A 23,644-nucleotide genomic window follows, 5' to 3' on the forward strand; every position below is an offset into this window, starting at 1 on the left:
GAGGCTCGGGTTCCAGGCCAAGCTAGGATGAAAATGGCTGAAATGAGCTCACCTAGTCTTTGGGCTTTGGGAGGATGGGGGCTGGAGGCTCAGTGCCTCACCCCTAAAATGAGGGGGTCCATCTGGAAAACCTCCACGTCTTTTCCCAACGCTAAGATGCTCAGATGTGATTCTTCACAGGGTTCCAGACATGAAAAGTCACCAAGTAGAGTTTAGGAAAGCTGTTATGTTGAAGGTTTTTAAAATCAAAAGGGGCCTCCACGGTGGGAAGATTTGGACCAGGGCGTCGCTAATCTAGGCCAAGCGCTGAGTGAGCCCGGCTGGTGGGCCCGCAGCCTTCCCTGCCACCCAGACGGCAGCCTGACGCCTCTTTACCAGGACAGGGTGAGGGGGACAAGCCTTCTGGAACTGTGTGGGCAAACCCTCAGGCAGCTCCATCTGGGTGGTGCGTCCTCCCATCTCGTAGGCACCATGGAGGTGACAGGAGAGGCTGGAGGGGCCCTACCCACTGTGGGGAGAGCCTCAGCCAGCCCCTGGGGAAAGGCCGGGTGACGAGAACACTCTAGGGGCTGCAATGAAGCGAGTGGTCTCCTGCGGGCAAGCTCCTGAAGACTCCTTCCACCACCCTCTCACTCTTTGCTTCCTGGATCGCATGGGCAGGGCAAACCTTTGCTTCCAAATGTTATTGGAAGATTTAATTAAGCACCATTTGAAATTTTTGAATGGAAATTACCACATTAGTCATGATTATTATCCATTTTCTTTAAACATAGGGCCAACTGCTAAGCTGTTAGGCACAAGCATGGAAATTACAAAAATATTCAAATATCCATTATCTGAGACTCTGTTTGCCAAGCATCCTATCTAATCAGGGAAAGCCTGCTGGAACAGATGGGCCTTACACTGTGCCCTCTAAGCCAGGAAACTTGGACATGTTAGAACCGAGCGAATCAAAGTGCCAAATGTTACCGCTGCCACAAAGAACTCATTTTCTCCTCGGCAGAAGACTGGCTGTGCTCACTCTTTTCAAAGAACACGCACATCTCCCACCTGCACCAAGGACTCCGACTCCTCCAGCGCGGGACCAGGGAGGAAGTGCTGCCACTCCTGAGGGACACAGGCCCGGGCGTCGGAGCGCCTGCAGCCGGGAATCTTCTGGAGCTCCTTCCAGGTGATGGGGGCCCTCGGCACCAGGGGTATTGAGGACTTGCGGGAGAGGGCTGCTCAAAGCTGCTAATGCAGGTGCCTCGGCGGAGAGAAAGTGCCTTCCTTTCAACTTTATATTTATGAGTAGTTTACAGAAAGCTTTGCAGCCAAAGGAAACAAAATCGGTAAACACAGTAAGTAATAGATTCAACAAATACGGCTAAGGATAAAGAACTAATTTACATTTAATGAGACAGTGATTGTTTATTAAATAAGAAATGGCTGTGTTTCTGAAGATGGCCTTAAAGGTTTTTCAGAAGAATACATTAAGCCCTGAATATAGCTTTTCATATTTAAAAGAGGAGATTTGAGGAAAGAGGGAGGGGAGGAGCCCACAGAAAGAAGGGAGAATGGAGCTGAGAACTCCTTCTGGAACGCAGGGCGCACGCCTGGCCGGGACTTAATGGAAAACATATTCCACCGAAGGTTCCCTTCCTTCGACATTATATCATAGGCCGACCCTACGGTATTGATCTTTTTTTTTTTTTCTAATAGTATATAATTACTGAAGACTTTACGGCATGTTGGGACATATGTTCTGGCTCTGACCCCATGTAATGTATATTTTGTTTTTTTTAAATAATAAATTTATTTTTTATTGGTGTTCAATTTACCAACATACAGAATAACACCCAGTGTAATGTATATTTGAATCAAAATCTGTGCCACTGTGTTTGCAACTATGGAGATAGACGCTGGGGGCCGCTATCTCTGTAATTTCTAAGTGAGGAAAAACGAGGGCTTTCCACGTAGAAGACTAGAAAACTCTCTAGCATCCTGTGACAGATGAGGCCACGCAGAAAGTGTGACAGAATGGAAAAGTCATTTCTGCGTAGCATTCGCAAAGACTGGCTGCATCACAGGATTTGCCTGAGACTTTTCCCCACAGGATCTCGTAAAAGACACGTGGCATAGCCCTTGTGTTCTTTCACGTTAGGAGGCAGATCAATTTTTAAACTTGCGGTTTCATGTCTTAAAGGGCAGCATGTGCAGAGTCAGAACACCTGAATTTGGGTCCTGGGAGCCATGAGCTACGTGCAGCAGAAAATTCTAGTTTGGGCCACGTGTTCTCGTCCCGTTGTAATTGCCAATCTGCATTTCCCACCCACTTCTGCAGTGAGGTCTGCATGGGACACTGTTCTGAGCCAGGGGGTGAGAGCAGAAGTGATGGATTCCACTTTCTGGCCGTGTGTTTCGAAGGAAGAAATGCGTGAGTCTCTTGTTGCCTCACTCCTCCCTGCCGTTTGGGTTACAGATGCGACGGTAAGTGCTGAAGCAGCCACTTTGAAACCAGGGGTAAAAGCTGCGGCTGTCGGGATAACTCCGCCATCCTAGGCCATCTACCTTCTGGAAGGAGAAATACAGTTCCACTTCGATTAAACCACTGCCTGTGGAGTTGTCTTGTTAAAGCAACTTAGCCTGCATCTAGCCTAATGCAGAGGTCAGTTATAATGGACCTTGAAACTACGAAATTGTACACATTTTACTTCTTAAGGGTCAGGACTATGTGTCATACATTTGAGACCGCAAAGTGAACATACCATCCTCTCCCCGTGACATATTGAGGAGAAGGAAAAGATAAAAGTATTGCAGGAGCCAAGCAGTCTCCTTAGATGTAAAACAGAAAGCCAGTTTATTGCTTTACCAGAGAACTGTCAAGAATCACCAGATTGAAACACCAGGAGGAGTTTGTGGGCCTTTTTTCTGAAACGTGAAGACTACTGTCTGTGATAGCCACATGTTTCACTAAGGAGAATATGTAGAAAAGTTTTCTATCAGGCTTTTGGAAATTAAAAAAAAAAAAAAATGGAAGTTGATCTGTCAAGAGAAATGCAAGTGAGCCAGAAGGAGTGCTGGTCACCTGACATAAACAGAGACAAATAAACAACAGTTTTTGTTCTTGCTCCATTCTTTATATACTTGGATTTGCATTTCATAATTATCCCTTCAATTATCTTTTGAGTTTATTTCCTTTTTTTTTTTTTAAAGATTTACTTATTTATTTGAGAGACACACGGGGGGGGGGGGGGGGCGGAGGGAGCACAAGCAGGAGGAGGACCAGAGGGAGAGGGAGGGAGAAGTAGACTCCTTGCTGAGCAGGGAGCCCGACACAGGCTTCCAGGACCCTGGAATCATGACCTGAGCTGAAGGCAGATGCTTAACTGACTGAGCCCCCCAGGTGCCCCTGAATTTATTTCTTATTTAGAAAATATTCAAACATTCACAGGAAAATGAAAGAATCAACCCCATACAACTACCATTCGGATTGAACAATTACCCAGATTTTGACACGTTTGCTTATCCGTCACTGTGCTCTCTTTCAGGAGTCACAGACAAGTAGAATGGTGCATCAGAAGCCATAATTCTCCCTTCTACAGGCCAAAGTCCTGTTCAGCATTTGCACGGCTGCTCCTGGAATTCCAGAGAAGGGCGGGAGCAGCCCCCCTGCCCTCAGGTTGACCGTTACCCTCTCAAAGACATGAAAATGATGTACGGAGGTCCCGATGATACTTGGCTGACTTGCCAGTACCTTGCACTTCAGACCAAGGAAGGAAGTGCCTGGATTTTATTAGGATACTGCCAACCTCATTAGCAACTGATATCCTCAAAATCTCAAGGGATCTACTTGGAACGCTTTTAATAATAGGATGGGCATATACACAAAAAGGGAGAAATCTTGACAAGTTGAGAATAAAATAGACTTGTAGCTCTAGGCAAAAGAAAAGAGGCAGCAGAGGCTTTTGGAATAATAAAACCAGTAGTATTTTTATATAAAACTTTGAGGATTAGGAAACAGACCTCACCGTCCTTTGATTCCCTGACAACAGGAATAATCACGGGTTACTGGACAGTTACGAGTCTTTCCAGTCCCTGCAGCGTAAGCCCAGCAGAATGGGTCCGTGGAACGTACAGGTGGCCGCGTGGAGTCAAGGCCCAGCACCAGGGGTCTCCATGCTGCTCCAGCAGGTAGAGACGCAACCCAAGGTAGAGGGAAACCATGGTGCTAGCCTAGTCCTGTCCCTCCATGTACATGGTCTCCTTTATTCCTTTGCAGCCCCAACACCAAGCCACGTGCTGCAAAGTGAGTTACGTGTTGGGCTCTGAGGCTTAGCTCTTTTGATATTTCAGTCTTAAGATGACAGACAGCATTTGCTCAAAGGTACAGTCTTGATAGGGCACCACTCACTGCCCCCGCCCCCACTGCCTTGCCCCCCAGCCTCCCTAGCCCCAACATCAAAATGCTCCAAGCAGCGTCTAAATGATCAAGTACAGGGGTGCCTGGGTGGCTCAGTCGGACCAGCGTCCACCAATTTATTTTAGCTCAGGTCACAGTCTCGGGGTCATGAGATTGAGCCCGGTGTGGGACTCCATGCTCTGCGGATAATCTGCTTGAGAGTCTCTCTCCCTTGTCCCCTGCACCCCCACCACTCACACTTTCCCCTCTGTCTTTCACAGATAAATAAATCCAAATAAACAAACAAACAAACAAACAAATAAATAAATAATCGGCCATGATTGGATCAGCAACAGAACCCCCTACATTTCGGAGGCTGACAGCCCAAAGCAAAGGCCACAAACTTGTACGTGCCACATAACAGAAGTGATTAAACATGATCGAAATACTTTAAAAGTGTGTCTTCCGGGTAGGGGTCAGATAAATCTGTTACTGGTTTTAAGTCAGGGGCCTGGGCTTCCTGAGGGAGGGGCTTTATGTCTTTATGGCTGTGGGACAGTTTTGAAACTATGATTCAGTCATGGTGACAGAAGGAGCCACGTTTGCTAAAAAAATGATTATTTTCTTCCTGCTGCTTTCAGAGGAGAAGTGTGAAGCGCAGGAAGGTGAAGTGGATTCCACAGGGCCAGGAGCCAGTGAGAAGATGCAGGTCATGGGTCTGGCTTTCCCTCTCATTCCTCTGAGCCAAGTCACCCAAGGCTCGAACAACCCAGTGGCTGCAGAACGGCCTCAGCCGCACAATGTGGGACGGGAGCACCTTGACCACAGCCTCTTCCTCCCAAAGATCCGTGGCTCAGCTGGAGAGATAACATTCATCCAAGTGTTTGCTTCAGGGACGGTGTCACAGTGGCAGCGCTGTCTCCAGCCTGATCCCGGAGTCACCCAGGGCCTCCCCCAACGCTCAGTGCATCCTGACCCTCCCGACCTTTGCTTCCTGCCGCACGTACACCCTGAGGGCTCCCACGGTGCCCTGCTTCCCTTCCTGGGAAATCCCAGAAAAACAAAATCTGCTTCAAGACGCTAGAATGAGCTGCCCCTGCCTGTCATGGCAGACTGGCTTAAAATAAGTAAGGAAGTAAATAAATAAATAAATAAACAAACAAACAAATAATATATGTGTGTGTATAACACAAATGACCTGAAATACCCCTTCCCAGTCACACACATGCGTATGTGGAGAGAGTTATGACATCATTAGCTCTCTGCCCCAGAATGGTTTAAAGTAACAATAAGGTTGACATTTACCGCATGGTCCTCTAAGATTGTATATGATTTCACTTAATTCTCAACATTCCCTATGAGATAGGTAATTTTTACAGCCTTTTTTTACAGAAAAGGATGTCGAGGCACGAGGAGGCACAGTAGTCTGCCCAGGGATTCACGCCTGCTTAAGCAGCGGAACCGGGCTTTAACCCAGGGACCCTGCCTTGGCCATTATGAAACACCGTTTCCCCTAAGAGTGTAATCTGCAGAATTAAATGATAATATGCTGCCTTTAATGCAATTCATATGCAGACTGTTGTTTTTCCAAATTTATAGCGACTGATAACATTCCGTCTACCTGCTTCGCTCTGTCTGGGGGTGAGGGAGGGAAGGGATAGCGACGTTTTGGTTTTAGTGGCTCGATTCTTGACGTGGGAAGGTGAGTGGGGATTGGCCATCGGTGAGAGGCTGATACCAGAGGCAGCCTGGTTTCTAATCCTGCCACTTGGCTTGGCTTTCACACTCGCTTCCCATCTTCCATCTGTTTTCCTGCTGCCTTCGGCTCCAAGGACATATTCTCTCCACGACAGCTCTCAGAACACTGACTCCCATCCGCAAGGTGCTAAACCAGCATTTCCTCACAAAAGCAAGAGGCTTTCCTCTGACTGTTCCCTTGGAGGCTGGTTAACTCCTTCCCAAGGCCTGTGCACGGAGCCACAGGCTTCCAGTCATCAGCAAAGGTGGCGCCTTTGCCCCGTTGCCATTTGTAATCCTTCCTTACTCGCTACCCATGGGGCCTGGGGCTGGGGGCTCCAGTGCACTGTCACACCTTGGCATTTAGAAATGTTCTATTAAGTCCATTCCCTGAGGAAAGTGACTGCTCTGGGGAACAGATGCTATCAGAGAAAGTGTGTTCTGTGCCCGATGGGGTTATCATCTTCTTGGCGGACAGCACTGATAAAGGGAAGACAAGTACCTTTCCTGCCTGGGCAAGAGCTGGAAACATTTCTCTCCCCAGACAGCATCGGAAAGCCAGAGCTGACAATTGGGCTGGGACCAGTGGATGAAAGTGAGGCAAGAGACTCCCCCAAATGCTCCTGGACTGCTTTATGCTTCGTTCATCCTGAATCCACCTGTAATCGGGCTTGCCAGGGGCTGAACACAGGGGGGATCTGTAGGCAACTCAGGGCCTTCAGTTAACTCTCCTGTCCTTGGGGGCTCTCCTCTGTTCTACAATCAGTTCCTTCACCAAGAAAAGACTCAGGGAACCACTCATGGGTTTCAAGAACTGTCACCTTTAGAAGACTGTCTCCAACAGACGAGATCGTAAGGACCACACGACCACTAACGGGACTCTGCTCAGTTTATCCCATCTTTTCCTAGAGAACCAATGACGAGAAAGCAAACAAAAATGGCATGAGATGTAAACTGACTTTGACTACAGGTTGGGAGAAATGATTGTATTTCTCCAATATTTATGACATGTGGAATTACCTGCATTTAATACGTATGGGTGACTTAGAAAGTGTATGACTTCTTTAAAAGAGACAGATTCCTTGTGTCTTCCTACGCCAGTCCCCCAGAGACACCCCGAGTGGTTTAATTACAGTGAGCAGTAGCCTCCGTGCCCCGGTCTCCTGACTGGGAGCTGGGAGAGAGGGTGCTTCAGAAGGCAAAGCAAAGCACATCCAAACAGATGTTCTCTTTCTCCAAGAAATGAGGGGGTGATGGGAGCCCATGTGATCTCCAAAAACTTTGTTGAAACCTAATTGCTCTTGGTATTTAGCAAAGTAGTGTTAATATAGAACTTAACCCTGGAGGTTCTTTTGTTCCTTGCTTGGGACTTACTAAGGCAGCATCCCAGAGTGATGAAAAAGCCGGGGAAAATAGTAGAACGGAGGGACGCGAAGTAGCAAACTGACTTCCTTTGTCCTCATGAGTTACTCCTTTGTAAATATGGGCCTATATGTGTGTGTGTTGGGGGGGGAGCATGTTTGGTGGTAACCTAAACAAACTTTGTATATAAATGGAGCAACATCTGTTTGTAAGTTGTCGCATCCCCGAGCATCTCCAGTTTCCCCGCCGAAAGTCCTAAGTTACTAAATGTTGTGTTTGGTCAACAGCTGATATGTCACCAAATATGGAAGGGATTTGGCTTCTTCGCGTTATGCCCTAAGCCTCACACCATCACGGGATCATCAGGTAAATCACTTATTGTTCACACGTTCATTCAGTCACTTTGGATGAGATCATGCTTTCTGGTAAGCTTTGCTCTGGGGACTAGGGAGGTAAAGATGGCAAAACCATTTCGAGGTTCGCGTGATCTGAAAGAGAGACTGGTCTGTCAACACGTAATGGCCAAAGAGCATGACAAGTTACACAGTAAAATTAAATCCCGGTTGTTGAAGTGGTAGAAAGTGCGGAAGAAGAACTCAAAGGCAGGACGAGAAGCATTTGATTGGGGCCTTGAACAACCGGGAAGTGAGTGGGATTGGCCAGGGAAAGAACGGCATGAGGCTATTGGCAGCAGGGAGACTAACAGGTGCAGGGGTTAAGAGAATTTGAAATAGCAAGTGGTCAAGTTCACTGGAAATGACAGTGGAAAGGCACGTAGGTGCCAGGTTTTAAATCACTGTGTGCGCCGCATGGAGAGGTCAAGACTTGATTTTACAAATGACGGCAAAGATCTTAAAGCAAAAATAATAATAATAATAAAAATAAAAATAAATTTTAAAAAATCACACAAGCTAGGGACGATGCAGTTCTAACAAAGATTGGGCTAGGGAGCGTGAGGGTGTAGGTAATTTTTTTTTTTTTTTTTTAATGTGTAGGAGGTGGAAATGAATCAGGTTTAGGAACTAACTGTACTTAAACAATAGGGGAGGGAGAGATGGGATGGCTCCCGGGTTGTGGGCATGGAGGTTGAGGCCATTCATAAAATTAGAAAACACAAAAGAAGGACTGGGTTTGGAGCCCGTAGTGATGAGTTAAGTTCTAGTCCTCAGGGTTGGGGTGTCTCCTGGACATCAGGTGCCGCTGTCTGGAGGGCTGCTGACGTGTTCACTGAGCACTCAGGGGAGTCCAACTGGCCTGTATTCACATTTAGGTTTTTAAGATCTTTTCCAAAAATCATAGAATATCTAACACCTAAAAAGTACATAAAACCTGGATGTGCAGCTTCATGAATTATTGAAGACTGAACACCTTTGTCACCACCACCCAGATCTCTGAAAGGACGCTGCCAGCACCCCAGAGCTCATGTGGGCCCTCCCCATTACGACATTCCCCTCACTCACTGACCATAACCCCATCCTAAATTTTATCATAATCACCTCCCTTAGGGGGTTTTGCGTGTTTTGCTTGGTTTTTGTTTTGTTTTGCTCTAAGCCTCCCAAGACCTAAGAGTTTAATTCTGTTTTGAAACATCACACAGTGTGCGTCCTCCTGTGTCTGGCTACTGGAGCTCCGTGTGCTTTGTGTGAGTCATCCTTGTTATGTGTCTTTAGAATTGACTAATTTTCAATGCTGTTTGACATCCCCTGGAACGGATATACTGCGACGTATGTCTTCATTCTACTGTGATAGACATTTTCATTGTTTCCATCTTGAGGCTATTTTAAACAACATAGTCAGAAACATTCCTGCACGCATCCCCTGATGCACCTGTGTGAACACGCTTCTTCAACGAGGAATGTGAATGTATAAAGTCCCACTACTTAAACTTTGGTAGAAAGGCAAACGATTTTCCCAACTGCCCGCCCTGATCCGCACCTGCAAGCTGTGGGTCAGGCGCTCACGCCTCCCCATCCATCGGTGCTTGGTCTTGGCAGGCTTCTTTCCTGTTCTTTCTCTCTCTCCTTCCCTCCTTGGCCTTCTCTTGCCCTCCTCCACCCGGTTCCTTCCCTCTCCCCTTCTTCCCTCGCTCTCTTCCTTCTTTACCTCTGTCCGCATCCCGGTGAGTGTGCTTCACTATATCACTGTGGCCTTAATTGGCCTCTCTCTGATACCTAATGATGTTGAATTGGCCTTTTGGGCCCTCTTTTGCAAAATGCCTGTGTAAGTCTTTTGCTTGCTGAGGTCTACTGGGCTGTCTAAAGATTTAGACTTTGAGGAAGATGCCTGAACTGCAGGACCCTTACTTTATAGGTATTTGTGGTGATCCTTGCCAACAGAGAGCTTTGGTCCCCCTGCCTGTTATATGGTGACTGTGGATGGCCGAAGAGGTCCTGCCCCTCTTTCTGGTTCTTTCCACAGTGTGTGTAGCAATCTTGAGGTGGGAGACAAGAGTTTCATCTCAAAAATTAATTTTTTTTTTGGCTAGGTCTTATCAGCGGGCTGGCTGCAGCTCCCTGCTTCTTTTCCTCACCTGAAGACTCAGGTTTTGCTATCACAGGCATAGCCTCCTTCGTGTGTCCCCTTCTCTGATGACAAAGAGAAATCCCCACAAGGACATCTGAGGGTCCTCTCAAGGGCAGGACACAAAGCAAAGAGACTATGGGAATGAGCATTTTATGAATAGAGCAGTCTCGTGGGTAGAGGAAATTTTTTTATTAAAGATTTTATTTATTTGAGAGAGAGAAAGGACAAGCAGGGGGAGCTGTGGGCAGAGGGCGAGGGAGAAGCAGGCTCCCCACTGAGCAGGGAGCCCGTGGGGCTCCATCCCAGGACCCCAGGATTATGACCTGAGCCAAAGGCAGATGCTTAGCCAACTAGCCCCCCAGGTACCCCTGGGGGGATAGAGGATTTTTGAACATCTGCAAGGATGTTAACAGAAGATAAAAAGAAAAAAAATAGTTGGAGAGTCTTGGTTTGAAACACATTGGTTTTAACAAAGTTAAATTCCTTCCTTCCTTCCTTCCTCTCTTCCTTTCTTTTTTTTTAAATAATAAATTTATTTTTTACTGGTGTTCAATTTGCCAACATACAGAATAACACCCAGTGCTCATCCCGTCAAGTGCCCCCCTCACTGACCGTTACCCAGTCACCCCCACCCCCCCCACCCTCCTCCCCTTCCACCACCCCTAGGAAATATCAGAAAGGGAGACAGAACATAAAGACTCCTAACTCTGGGAAATGAACTCTCTTCCTCTCTCTCTCTCTCTCTCTCTCTCTCTCTGTCTTTTCTGAGTCTTTATTAAGACATTTCATGCAATGGGCTCAGAACAGGGGTTGGCACATAGTAAATATTTAATACTATTATTTATTATGACTCCTGCTTCTTCTGTAGGTGTGGGTCCCTAATACCCCAGATCCAGAGATGCGTGTCCCCCACCCCTGAGCCATGCAAGCAGTCCATGTCATGCTCAGGTGTCTGCCATGAAAGGCAAGTCATTGCATATCTTAGCCTATGAATATAATCCACCATGTACACAGGTGTCTGTGAAAAGGACACTACCATCAATTGTATTGTCTGTCGTGCAAAAGATGGAAACCCTTCGTTAGTGTTGGGAGATGTTCATCATCTTTGGGGCAGTATTGGATTTCTTCCTGTGAACATTTTATCTCCCCCCATCCTTCCCCAAAATCCTTGCCTCCAGACTCTTCAGTAATGAAGATTTTTTGAAAGGCTGCAGGGAACAGCTTCCAGTGACGATGAATAACCTCCAGTAGAATCTGCCCTTGACTGGAGGCCCTTTCTCAGTATCCAAGGCACGTGAGCACCTGGGGTAAGAAAGTTTGGGGTACTGGAGAACATAAGCTCTTGTGACTTGGGGGAGACTATTCTCTCACCCTTTGATCACAGTTTAGTTTTTTGTTTTTTGTTTGTTTGTTTGTTTTTTCCTAAGAAATTAAGGATGCAATCACTAGACTTCACCTCGTTGTGGGATAATATACAGTTTAGCTCAACACCTGACATCTTGGAGGCAGGCAAGAACGCTTTGGTTCTCTCTCCTGTTCCCTCCTGCCCATAGTTTCTTCCTACACAAGGTATGACCCTAGACCCAAGTTTCTTTATTCGCCTGTTTACAACGTGCTGAGTTTTCAGAGTCACCATCCCAGATACATACATGGTCTTTTCCTAATTTAAATTAGGAAATTCCCAAATTCCGTGCTTCTGGGCTTCTGCTATCAAACCTTTAGAATGGGATCAGAGAATGGTCCAGAAACGGAGAAACCTTCCTTCTTTCCTGAATCAGCCTCTGAACTGTTACTGTACTTTCTTGTCATTACACTTTGGGCCCTGAGAAACCTAGTGAATGGTGGGGATGAGGAGCTTTTCTGCTTCTGGGCATTTATTCCTTTATGTTTTTAATCGTCATAGGTGCACATACCACATGGAAAACAGGGAGGCCCAAGGCACGAATTCTGCCTTCAAGGACTCCCAATTTTGAGGGCGATCACATCATTGGCTATTTACTGTAGTTTTTTTCTTACTGCTCCCCTTTCCACGCTGGTGCTCCCCATCCCCGGGTACCTGGTAGCTGACTTTTAGTTATTAGTCCATAGTGGAAGTTTGCTGTTGGCTTGTTTCTTTTCATTTGATGTGTACAAGATTTAGATTTAGATTATACTAGGAGGCCTGGAGGCAAGGGGTGTGTTGGATGTAGGTCACGTAAATAAAACCCCAAGGGGTCAGCCTTTCATGTCCCCCACACCTCCCAGGCACCAGGGAAGTCCCAATGGGAAAGCAGACTTTGCTGCACCCATTCCAGTGGGAGCCAGCACACCTCTGCATCTCCGAAATCCTTGTCAGCATCACATTTAATCTGAATGTTATGATAATTATTATAACTTTACATTGATATAGCCCTGAGTCTCTGGGGAGAAAAACAGCACCGTGAATATAAAAGAGGATCAAGCTTCACCCTTCCCTTCTAGGGAGATAGAATACACTTTTTTTTTTTTTTTCAATTATTTTTCTCACTCCTCCAGGCATCACCTGGATACACGGCCTGGGGGCTGTTTTCTTTCCTGGGTGGGATTGACTTAGAAAAATACAGAAGGAGAGGGTGTCAGTGGAGGCAAAACACACTTGTGATCGAGGGAAAAAGTTCTTACAAACACTTAAGAAGGAAGAGAACAAAGATTTATTTATTACCTAGTAAACTCCAAACCCCGAGTTAAAAGATTTATTTATTACCTAGTAAACTCCAAACCCCGAATTACTTGTTTTGCATTATCTAACTGAACCTTCATGAAAATTCCCAGAGAAGCACTGCTCCCCCTATTTTATTGTTATGGAAAGAGAAAATCCTTTAACTTCAGGAACTTACTCCAGATCACTGTATGCGTAGCAGAGGCAAGGTTTGAACCCCTGTCTTTTTCCAAATTTCTTGCTCTTTTTGGTGTGATCTTGAAAACAAGTTTGTGACCTTATTCTAATACCTTCTAGTCACCTGCTGCCTCGCACGTGCTAGGCCTCGTGGGCTTGGGAGCAATCAGTGATTTAGTAAATCCTACCGCTCACCTGCCAGGATTTTCCAAAAGAGAAATAGAATTGGGGCAAAGAATCCAAGAATGACCAACCCATGTGAATTAGGTGTGAGAACACACAGCGAGGTCTGTGGGAATGGAGAGGATGAGGGCATGAATAGGAACTAAAGTCCTAGGGGAGTCTTCTTGGAAGAGGAGGTTGGAGCAGAGCCTCGTGGACCAGCAACACTGAGGGGCAAGCATTATGGGAAGGCAGTAGCATGGCACAAAACCCAGAGACAGAACTAAGGGTTTGGGGAGAGGGAAGAAGCAGCCCTGCCTACAAGAATGAGGCCAGCCAAGGTGAGGGGCCCGAGGACATCCAGAGGGTCCTGAGGTCCAGAAGATGGGTCCAGAGAAGAAAGGTACAGCAAGGAAACGGAAGACAAAGGTTCTTCGTCTGGGCCTCCCACTTTCCTCAGAAACCCTAAGGTCACCTGGTTTCTCATTCCCTTCTAGGGTCACTGGGCAGCTTTGCAGAAAGATGAGCGTGGTGCCCGTCATTCCTGGCTTTCTTGGCTGCTCCATTTGCATCTCCCCCCCCGCCCCCAGTAGCTGAGGCAGTGGCTACCAGGTCTCTCTTGCTACTGGGAATGTGGTGTTGCGGGACAGAGGGGCTCCAAGGGACCTCGGGTGCATTGGACAGTGCAGGAAGTACAGGCTGGCTCGGGAGTCTGGAAAACATGACATGGTTGATGTCGGCCAAGGTTGATGGGCGATTTTTCAGCCTTAGCAGAAATCCCTGCTGTGCAGAATGTAAAAGGAAGGGCAGGTGTCTATAAGTGGGATGACAGGGAAATGGAACAGTCACCAGGGAAAGAGTGGAATTGCTAATGCAGCGGGGGGAGGCCCTGCTCCTACGGAGGGTCACTGACCAACAGAAAAATAAAATCAACCAAGGGTTGCTTAGAGGTAAAATACAACGCAGTTTCCTTTGTTAAGGAAATATATAATGAGCTTAGCCTCAACCTAGCTTCAAGTGAAGAGCATTAGACCCGCTTCAAAGAGCATTGTCTTGCTTGAAACCCTGCCTGCCTCCCTGCTCTCAGAAAGGAACACACTCGACGCCTTAGCACAGCACATGATGCCATAAATTATTAGTGTTACCTTTTAATAAAAGTAATGCATGCTCACGGTATAAAAATTCAAATCGTACAGCAGGGCGTTCGGTAAAATGTAAAAGTTCCCCTCCTCCTGACAGCCCCTCCCACCCCCGCCAGCTGACGGTCCGTGTAGAAATGCTGTTTGTATTTTCGGGGAGCTTGCCAGGTTCCTGATCATCGAATTCAGCAGCCCCTCCCTGGATCATTTCTCATCACCGCCCTCCCCAGCCAGGTTAGATTACTTTCAGATATTCAAATGTTCGGGGGCTTCACACCTGCCGGCTTTTGCTCAGGTAGGATGCTCGGCCTGCAGATCCATCGTCCCACCAGCCCCCTGCCTCTTGCACTCCCCTCGGCGACACCTTCAACATGGTCTAATATTCAGCCCTAATGTCACTTTCTCTGAAGTTTTCCCTGATACGACCTCGTAGGTCTGCTCATCACCTTCTCGAAACTCCCATTGTCTCCTACCTGTATTTAATAGTTTTTGTTTGTTTGTTTGTTTTTAATTTCATGTCATCCTCCCCTTGCTGATTCAATATTGCTTGGGAGCAGGGATTGGGTGCGTGGTCTTCTCCGCATTCTGAGCACCCAGCAAGGTGACTGATGGAGACTCGGACCTCTATGAATGTTGGTGGGATGAATGAATGGATGGATGAGTGAATGCATGAAACACAACGAGGCCAAACTAAGCAGTGTTCTTCAATTCCTTATTATAATCCAAAAAGGAGAGATGAGGGTGAGAGAATGAGAACAGTGAGAGAAAGAAGGGGTTGAGTAGAGAAAAAATGGAGGAAAGACTTCCAGCCACAGAAAGGGAGACATAGAGAAGAAAGAAGAAAGAAGAAAGAAGAAAAAAAAGAAAGAAAGAAAGAAAGAAAGAAAGAAAGAAAGAAAGAAAGAAAGAGAGAGAGATATCAGATCCCATGCATTCAAAAAGACAGAAAGATAAGCCATCCTACCCACACTCTCTTCTTTACTTGGATCTACTCCTTAGCCTTCTAGAAATGTTGCCTAATGACTTTTCATAGTTCTTTATATTCTCTTCATCCTTAAACCCTCAGAGAACCAGGTCTGGGTGGGTTAAACGGAGCAGCCCATCAAAGGAGAAAGGGTCGGCTGGATGGCTGTTGGTGAGAGAAGTAATGGTAGCCTTATAGCCGGATGAATTAATTTCTCTAAAAGGAAGATGGGGTTAACAAAGACAAAATGACAGAGGGAGAGGGCTCTTGCAGCCAAAGATCTAGGATGAGATTTCGATTCCAAGGTGGCCTGCTCTATTCCTCAGATCGTACTTTTCTTCTCAGGTGGACAGACATGAATTTTTATAATCTGGCTCTGGGGCCACTTGGAGAGCCCACAAGCTGGAGTTGGTGGCCTCTCCGGGGAGGGTCTTTCAAACCCATCATGTGTGCTCTTTGCAATTCGTTGCATCCCCAGGGCCATGGTGTTGGGGACTGTTTTGAGAAGGAAAATATTCTCAAATTTAGATTCTGACCAGAACAATTGTGTTTCATTGCCACAACTCCGGGAACTTGAAAAAGAAAACATTCCAAGATGAGGCATCCTAGGGGTACCATTCCTCCTCCTTTTGTCTTCTGGGACCTGGAAGTCATAGGAAGAATCTTTGAGTCGGGAGAAAAGGTCTAGGGAAAGAGCATGGGTCAAAGCCTGTAGAACAAAGAGTGAAGGGCACATGAAGGGACAGTTCAGTAGTGGAATGAAGCCACGTGTGCATCAGGAATAGAAGAGAATAAAATCGAGGTAGGAACTTGCAAGAAAGAGAAGATGAGAGAAACCCAGAAAAGTGGGCATGACAACCGGTGACTCAGCCGGCCTCTGGAGTAGACTAAGGGGGGCTCTGACTTTCTTCTTCACCTTCTTCTATAGTATCGTAATTTTCCAAGGGAAAGTGCATTACTTTTAGGGGAACAGCTCCTCAAACAAAGGGAAACAGAAAAATCTGCTTAATCCTAGATGCCGGGGAAAGCTGCCTCAGAGCCGCAAAGCACCCAAGGGCCTACTCCCGAGACCTCTGATGTGGAAGCCAGGTCCTGTCCGCATGACTGCGCCAAGTGGGTCTTGTCCTTTCCTTATTTGCCAGGACTTGGGTGAGAAGTCACCTAAGATTTGCTGAACGCTGGGGAAGGGGCTTTGTCGGCAGGATGGCATCTCCGCAAGAAACAGACCCGGCCTCTTTCCTGGGAAGGGAGGAGAGGCCACCTGCCTGGCATGTTTGCTAACACGCAGGAGCTGTGGCCTGTAATCATCATTAGCTCTCTTTGGTGTTTACTGACTGTTATTAATTAGAATGAGCAAACTTGGCATTAATGTGCCTGCCATAAGGATGAAGGCTCTTACTGCACAACCACCCTGCATAAGCAGCTAGACTGGGACTCATTTACCAACTGTTACTGGGATGCTGCAGGACCAGGCAGGAGCAGGGGCGGGGGTGCTTCGACCTGTATTTCTCTAGAAGCATAGAGTTGGAGGAGCTCCGCTAGAGGGGACGGGGACAGCCTGTCTCCCTAGCTCACGTGCTTGCGGCCAGCAGGCTCTTCGTAGCTTCCCAAACCAGCCTTGGCAAACTCACATGGCTCTGTCACCAGCCGGAACTCCCCACCTGCTCTGGCCTCAGCAGCTTTCTCCCGGATCAGAAAATCACGGATCGTAGCTTCCTTTATAAGTCAGGGGACTTAATGTCCCATTGCCCTTGAGAAAAGACCTCTGGTGAATTTTAGGTAGGGGGTTGTTTGGGGGGGGGGGGTGTATAGTCTCCAAGAAGGAGAAAGCATTGTTTGGGGTTCCGATCGATCATACAGGACTAATATTCTCTGTTTTCTTAGGAAGAGAGACTATACTAAGGTATTTCTTCCCCCTCAAAGATCAGCTTTCAAGGAGGAGACTGCCACCCTATGGGAAATTCAGAAGACAGGAGGTAGGGACACATGTCAGCTGGAGGGGAGGGTTAATTTGCTCCCGCATAGATAAACAGGCTGGGGCAGAGAGGGAGCTCTGGAGAAAAAAATGGTGAAATTTCTTTTTCTTTTTCTTTCTTTCTTTCTTTCTTTCTCTTTCTTTTTTTCTTTTCTTTTTTTTTTTTTTTTAAGATTTCATTTATTTTAGACAGAGAGAGAGAGAGTATGAGCAGTGGGGTGAGGGGCCAGGATGACAGAGGGAGAGGGAGAAGCAGGCCCCCCACCGAGCTGAGTGCCCACCATCAGGCTTGATCCCGGGCCCCCGGGATTACAACCCCAGCCAAAGGCAGATGCTCAACCCCTGAGCCACCCAGGTGCCTCCAAAATGGTGAAGTTTCAACGGGTTCAGAAGTAAGGCACTCAAGAGACTTAAGGTAGGAGATCAATTCCTTCTGCCCAGAGAAGTCCTGGGCTCCCCTGCGGCTTCCCTGAAAGAGGCCGAGTGACCAGCAGGCTTGAGGGTAAGGCCTGCCAGACAAAGGGCACCGGGGCCGTGTCCTCCATGAAATCCCATGTTTCGCCTTGCTCTGGTCATCACTCTATCCTCCTAGAGGCCCCGGGAACAGGTCAGACCTACTGAAGGGCTCACATCTGAGCAACCAGGGAACTCAGCACCGGCTCCCGTGTGGACAAGGACCTGGGCAGGCACGGGGGCTACGTGCCTCCTCACTGGGGCCTCCCTCCTTCCTTCTCTGGCAGGTGCAGAGCTTTCTGTGGCTGAGTAGGCTGTGGCATGTCTGAATGCCTTTGCTCCCCGGCACACGCACGCCCTTTACACTAATCATGTGGGGGACTATGGGGATTGCAAAAAGTAGGAAAGCTGATGAATGAGGGCACTGAACGGGACCTGAGTGACCTAAAAATTTGGGGAAAGGATGGCTTAAGATTTTGTGTCATCAAAGGCAGCTCTGGTCTCAAAGAAGTCCACAGGAAAAAGCCCTCAGGCAACTCCTCGGCTGCTCAGGATGGAAAGGCCCCTCTGTCATGGAGGTTTGGGCCTGTGGGAGTATCTGGCTAACAGCACTCATCATTGCCATGGTGATCGAGTATCAAACACCTAGAAGCACACAGTGCCGCTCTGAAAAGGTGTCTTTTCAGGTGCTACTTGCTCTGTTGGAAACCTAGTCACTCCATTAGGCGTTTGAAGAAATTCATGCAGTTGCAAGGCCCATCACAAATGCCACCCCTATGAGGCCTTCTTGACCCTCCAAGCTGAGCTGGGTTTCTCCCATCCTCTGTGGGCTTATTAGACCTTGTACATTCCTTGAATGCAAACAAAGCATAGAAACAGAATGAACAGTCTTTCCCATCTGGTTGTGTGCCGTCCAAGGTCAATACCTATGTTTTATTTATCTCCTCCACTCCTCTAGATCCAGGGCCCGGCATGCTGTAGGTACTAATGAATGAGCGAAAGAACAAAAACCACCACGCAAAAGGTCTTCTGGAAGCTGCTCCTGTATTAAAAATACACCAGTGTTCGCAGACAAGAAAATCCATAGTTGATAAGTTTACAGTTAATATTGAGCCAGTGCGTAAAGAGATAAAGGATAAAACTTTTGAGGATAAATGTAAAAGTGTAGAGGAAGTAGAGTTGAGGCAGGGGGTTATTGAGCAGTTAATCTTCACTCGGTGCAAGACGAGGTCTGTACATGCATCATGAATTCCGGGTGAGTGTTACTACAGCCACACATTCGCCCCTTAGATCCTCACGGGACTCTTACTCTCTGCTAGCACGACTCTAGGTGATTGAGTCCAGTCGTGAAGAAGAGACGCTGGATCTCATCGCATGCTTACACATGACCTACAGTTGATTCTATAGCTCAGAGAGGGTCAGTGCCTCGCCCAGCTTAGTGTAGCTCAAAAGGTTTCAGCCAGAATTTAAAGTCAGGTCTGGAAGGCTCTAAGGTCTATTCTCCTCTCCCCAATCTAGCTTGTATATATTCCAGTAAAGTTGGGCCAGAGAACCCTGATATTTCCATTATGTGGTCAAGAAGGACATCCTTTGATGGGACGAGCACTGGGTGTTATACTATATGTTGGCAAATTAAATTTAAATTTGTAAAAATGTAAAAAAAAAAAAAAAAAACAAGAAGGACATCCTTGAAGAGCTATCAGTCTGGAGCATTCTGGAGCCTCCAAATAAGCTTTGCTGATGTTTAACAGACCCACAGTTTCCTCCATCAGTGCTGGGCTTGGCAGCAGGCATTGGACGAGGGGACAGAGAGCGATGCTCCTGTCACTTTAAGTCCTAAATTGTTTTTAGGTGTTTGTTTAGAGACAGCCCTGGGATGTTGCCTGCCACGCAGGGGAAGAGGGTGGACGTGGCCTCCTTTAGACCTCTCTTCATCAGAGTTACTGTTTCGAGTAACGAGAAAGCACGGGAATTGATTTGATGCCTAATGAATAATCAGCTGCCATCAATAATTGTAATCACTAATCTGGTGCAATTAGAGGCAATTATAATAAATGTAATTTCCTCCCGAGCCACTAACGAACTACAGAAATATGAATTGACTTGAGGGGGCTGGCAGTGATTTATGTGATTGTGAGATCACGAATACCATTATCTTGGTAAAGATTCTTAAAGGAGCAAGGCCCTATTCTGATTTCACTCTAACTAATGAGAAGCTAGAAAATACGACTCCAGAGGTGAGGAGCACAGGGGGCTACCGTGTTTCTCCCACAACAGGTGTGAGATGACCCTAGGTACCTCCGCAGACTCGGCTTGTATTGTCGTGTGAAGGTCTGTTCCTATACATTTTGCTTCTAGAGAGAGATTCTGAGTTCATACCTTCAAGTCTTGAAGAGCGAGGACGAAAGCACCCAATCAATTCTGCAAGAGAGGGTGTTGACAGCAACATCTGGATGGAGGTGGCCTTTGTGATTCCCAAGGGGGGCATGTCTATTGGCCCATTACCCTTTCCGCATCCAAATGAATCCCTAGATTTCATAAAGATTTGATCTTTATGTAAATTGAAGGGCCCTAGAGGTTGTGATTATCTTGCAAATGCCTAAATAACTTTAATTATGTTATTCCCAGTCCCAGAAATTTTGACTGGCTATCTATTTTCTAATGAATCCACCAGACATTTTGGAGGGACTCCACAACGAGCCCCAAACAATTGCGACAAGACTGTAGCATGCAACAATGAGGGTGGGCATAAGGTGACTGAGCCCCGCTGGCTGGGGACAGAGGGCGTTCCCAGGATGCCGGCCTTTCAGTACTAAAACTGGGCAAGTCTTGGGCAAACCAAGATGAGTTGTTCCCACGGAGACACAGCCCAAGGCCAGATAATGCAGGAAGGGAGGTTGGACTCTATTCTCGTCGCCCTTAGAATGAGATTCAATCTCCCGGACATGGACTAGAAGGTTCTACAAAATCTAACCTCTGCTCGGCTGCCCAAACTCCTCTCCCACTGGTGGACTCTCCCAAAATTCATTTCACATGGGCCTTTTATTTTTTTTTCTTTCTCAAGCGTGCCAAGTTTTTTTCTTGCCTCAAAGCTTTCCACTTGCCTATCCTTTGCCTAGAGGGCTCTGGGACTCCGATTTTCCCACGGCTGGCTTCTCCTTGTCATTCAAGTCTTACCTCAGATGGCCTCTGTCAAATTAGGCTCCCAGGGACTTGCTGTTATGTCACAACCTGTGTGTGGGTGTGTGCCCCCCAGCCTCACCCCCTCAGTCTTATTCCCTGCAAAATCACAGGCCTACAAGGATGCCAGCATATGGCAAGTCCTCAGTAAATCTCTACACCGTGAATGGCTGACCCCACTTTCCAGGCCTACTCTCTGCTCCCTCCGCATATGTAGTCGTCCCCGTACCGTGTGTATACGCCGTTCCCTGAACGCATCCCAGTTCATGTTCTGCCTCTTGTTGGAAATGCCCTTCCCGCTTGGCCGTTGGATGAAACTCCTCCAGAAGGTAACCTCTGTGCTGTTTCCTCCATGGCCTTCCCTGACCCCTTGGTCCAGGATAGCCCCTTCTTGTTCTTCAAGAAACATCTAGCATGTACTGTGTGCCACGCATTATGTGCTTTAGCTTCCAACATACATCATTCCTTTTTTTACTTTTTAAGATTTTGTTTATTTATATTCATGAAAGACACACAGAGAGAGGCAGACACAGGCAGAAGGAGAAGCAGGCTCCACGCTGGGAGCCCCACATGGGACTCGATCCCAGGACCCCAGGGTCACGCCCTGAGCCAAAGGCAGATGCTCAACTGCTGAGCCACCTAGGGATCCCCCACATACACCATCCCTTATTGCATCCTATCTATTTTGTGTCATTACCTCTCCTCGATGGTGCTGTCCTGCAGGGCAGCAACCACCTCTCCCTCTGGCCCTGGTTCTGCACCACCTGCTCTGTGATCTTGGCACTTCGATGGCGACAAACGTGCAAGATAATGTGGAGGCCCCTTGCACGGACTTTACACATAGTGGGATCTTCTACACGAGGGAGGATTTTGTCTTGCATAGAAAGAACTTCACGGTGTGGAGGCCGCACATTAAGATCCTGCAGAAACAAATGCTAGTCTCTGGGCTGCCACTAACTGGGTGTTTGGCGTTGACCAGACCCCTTTATCCTCTGCCTGTGGTCTCCTCGTATGTAAAACGAAGCAACACTGTTGGATTTCCCCGGTGCTTCCAGCTCCAACACTCTGCACGGTTCCATGCGTTCCTGGGACTGCAGGGGACGAGGGAGGGGAGGGAAGCCTCACGTGTTCATGTTTAAAATTTCAAATGGAGGAAGATGTTGTTTTCTTCTCTTCTCCCTAGTGGTAGCAAACAGGCAATAAATATGGAAATCCTGAAAGCCGGAGAAAATAGTGAGCCTTCTCCATCTTGCTGACAAAATACACAGCGGCTGCGTCACCGAATGAGTGGGCTTATCCCTTCACTGCACTCGCTCCAATTCCTCCTGGCCCAGCGTGGCTGGATGGTTCACAGGACAGGTAGCTTTGGTTCTGCGGACACCAGGCCCTGGCCCTGTTCCAGGCAGCACAGCATGGGGCGCCCGGTGCAGAGCAGGCGCAGCGTCCCCCACCAGGGAGCTGGAGCCCACCACGTCCAGGCTTTACTAAAACAACTCCCAGGCCATGAGCACGATGCAGGTGGAAGGAGAGGGTGGTTCCCGGAGAGAGTGGAGGAAAAGAGAGCCTGCAAAGGCAGGGCGGTGTGCCAGCCCTAAGGAGCCAGACCCTCTCCTGCCAGGGGACAGGTGGCTGGTTTTCGAAATGGTACGGACATCCTCAGTCATCGCTCCACACCTTCACTGCCTGCCCCTTAAGCACAGGCCGGGATGGCGCCTGCACCCCGTCACCAGCAGATGTCCCGGGAAGGCCCTAAGTAACCAAGACCTGTTCAAGCTGACCTTCAGCAGCCTCTTCCCAAGATGGCCCTGAGGGGCAAGCTGGTGTTTAGCGGGTCGGTTGGTTCCCAATCCCTCCTTGAGTCGCCTCCACCCAAGGCCGGGCCTGCTCCGTTTAGACCATCGGAAGGTGGCAGTTGTCCCCGAGGCCCGCACGCTCCCGTCCAGCAGGTCTGCTGGGGACAGGCAGGCGGGCAGGCTTTGGGCCTCCACCAGCACCCCCAGGATGGACTCTCAAACCCCCTGCTACTCCCCAGCTAGCTCCTCCAGGTCCAACCTCCCCTACGTAACAACTCGTTTTTCTTTTTAAATTTCACTCTGGGTGAAAAAGACCCATCCCTCTGGACCACCTCTTGAATCCCACTACGCCTCACTCAACAAGAAAGAAACTCAGCCCCTCTCCGGGTCTGAAGCCCCTGAGGTATCCGTGGAAAGCTTTCGTCCTACGCACTGATGGTGAAAAGGATGATGCTGGCACCAGAACAGCCCGGGGCCGCAGGAAAGGGGCGGCGTGGTCCTCACTGGCCACAGCAATGCTTCCCACCCTGTCCCTGGATTCCATCTCACTGAAGACTGTGCCCTTTCCTTCCCCCGTCCAGATCTCACACTTTCTCGAGGGCTCGGTGGAAGACCTGCTTCCCTACGTGAAATGGTCTCTGGGTATTTTATTCCCCGTGGAAGCTCATCTTCTCAGCTATCTCCATCCCACTGTTCAGCACTGCTCTGTAAAACCCCGAGTAATTGCTTCGCGTGTCTATGTTTTGTTTCCGTAAGCGGAATATATCCTTCCTGTGATCGGAAGTGTCCTGTGGATGGATGGGCTGCAGATAGAGAGGTAAACTTCCGATAGAGACGGTGGAGGAAAATGTTAATCTAAGAACACAACGATGTGTCAGTGGGGACTCACCGCAGACTTCTTGCCTCTTTTCGGTGTTTGATGACGTCCCCGCGCAAATGGGGGGACACATTCGAAGTTTCTCGTCTTCTGCTTCATGCACGGGGCTGTTTCTTCAGCACGGATGAAGTGCTTCCTACATCCCGGGATCGGAACTGTGGGGTCAGGTCCTCTTTAATGACCTGGGTGAGGCTGAGAAAATTCAGTGGATGCTCCACAAAGAATTGCTAACTGTCCCTGCTGT

At 47.9% G+C, this 23,644-nt stretch overlaps 1 protein-coding gene and 1 long non-coding RNA gene across 8 annotated transcripts in view; one reads left to right on the forward strand and one right to left on the reverse strand.

Annotated features, from left to right (window-relative positions):
• The window catches only part of NTM (neurotrimin), a 930,011-nt gene that overhangs the window by 746,869 nt on the left and 159,498 nt on the right, over window positions 1–23,644 (reverse strand). The gene's annotated exons all lie outside the window — the stretch shown is intronic.
• On the forward strand, window positions 463–5,552 carry LOC140594669 (uncharacterized). 2 transcript variants are annotated; one of them, XR_011995750.1, is made up of 3 exons: window positions 463–1,340; window positions 2,462–2,647; window positions 5,023–5,552. It is a non-coding gene; the product is annotated as an uncharacterized lncRNA (long non-coding RNA). The 2 variants fall into 2 exon arrangements; XR_011995749.1 differs by having other exon boundaries at window positions 1,066–1,171; window positions 5,023–5,236.

The sequence above is a fragment of the Vulpes vulpes genome, chromosome 12 (assembly GCF_048418805.1).
Source record: "Vulpes vulpes isolate BD-2025 chromosome 12, VulVul3, whole genome shotgun sequence".
NCBI lineage: Eukaryota > Metazoa > Chordata > Mammalia > Carnivora > Canidae > Vulpes > Vulpes vulpes.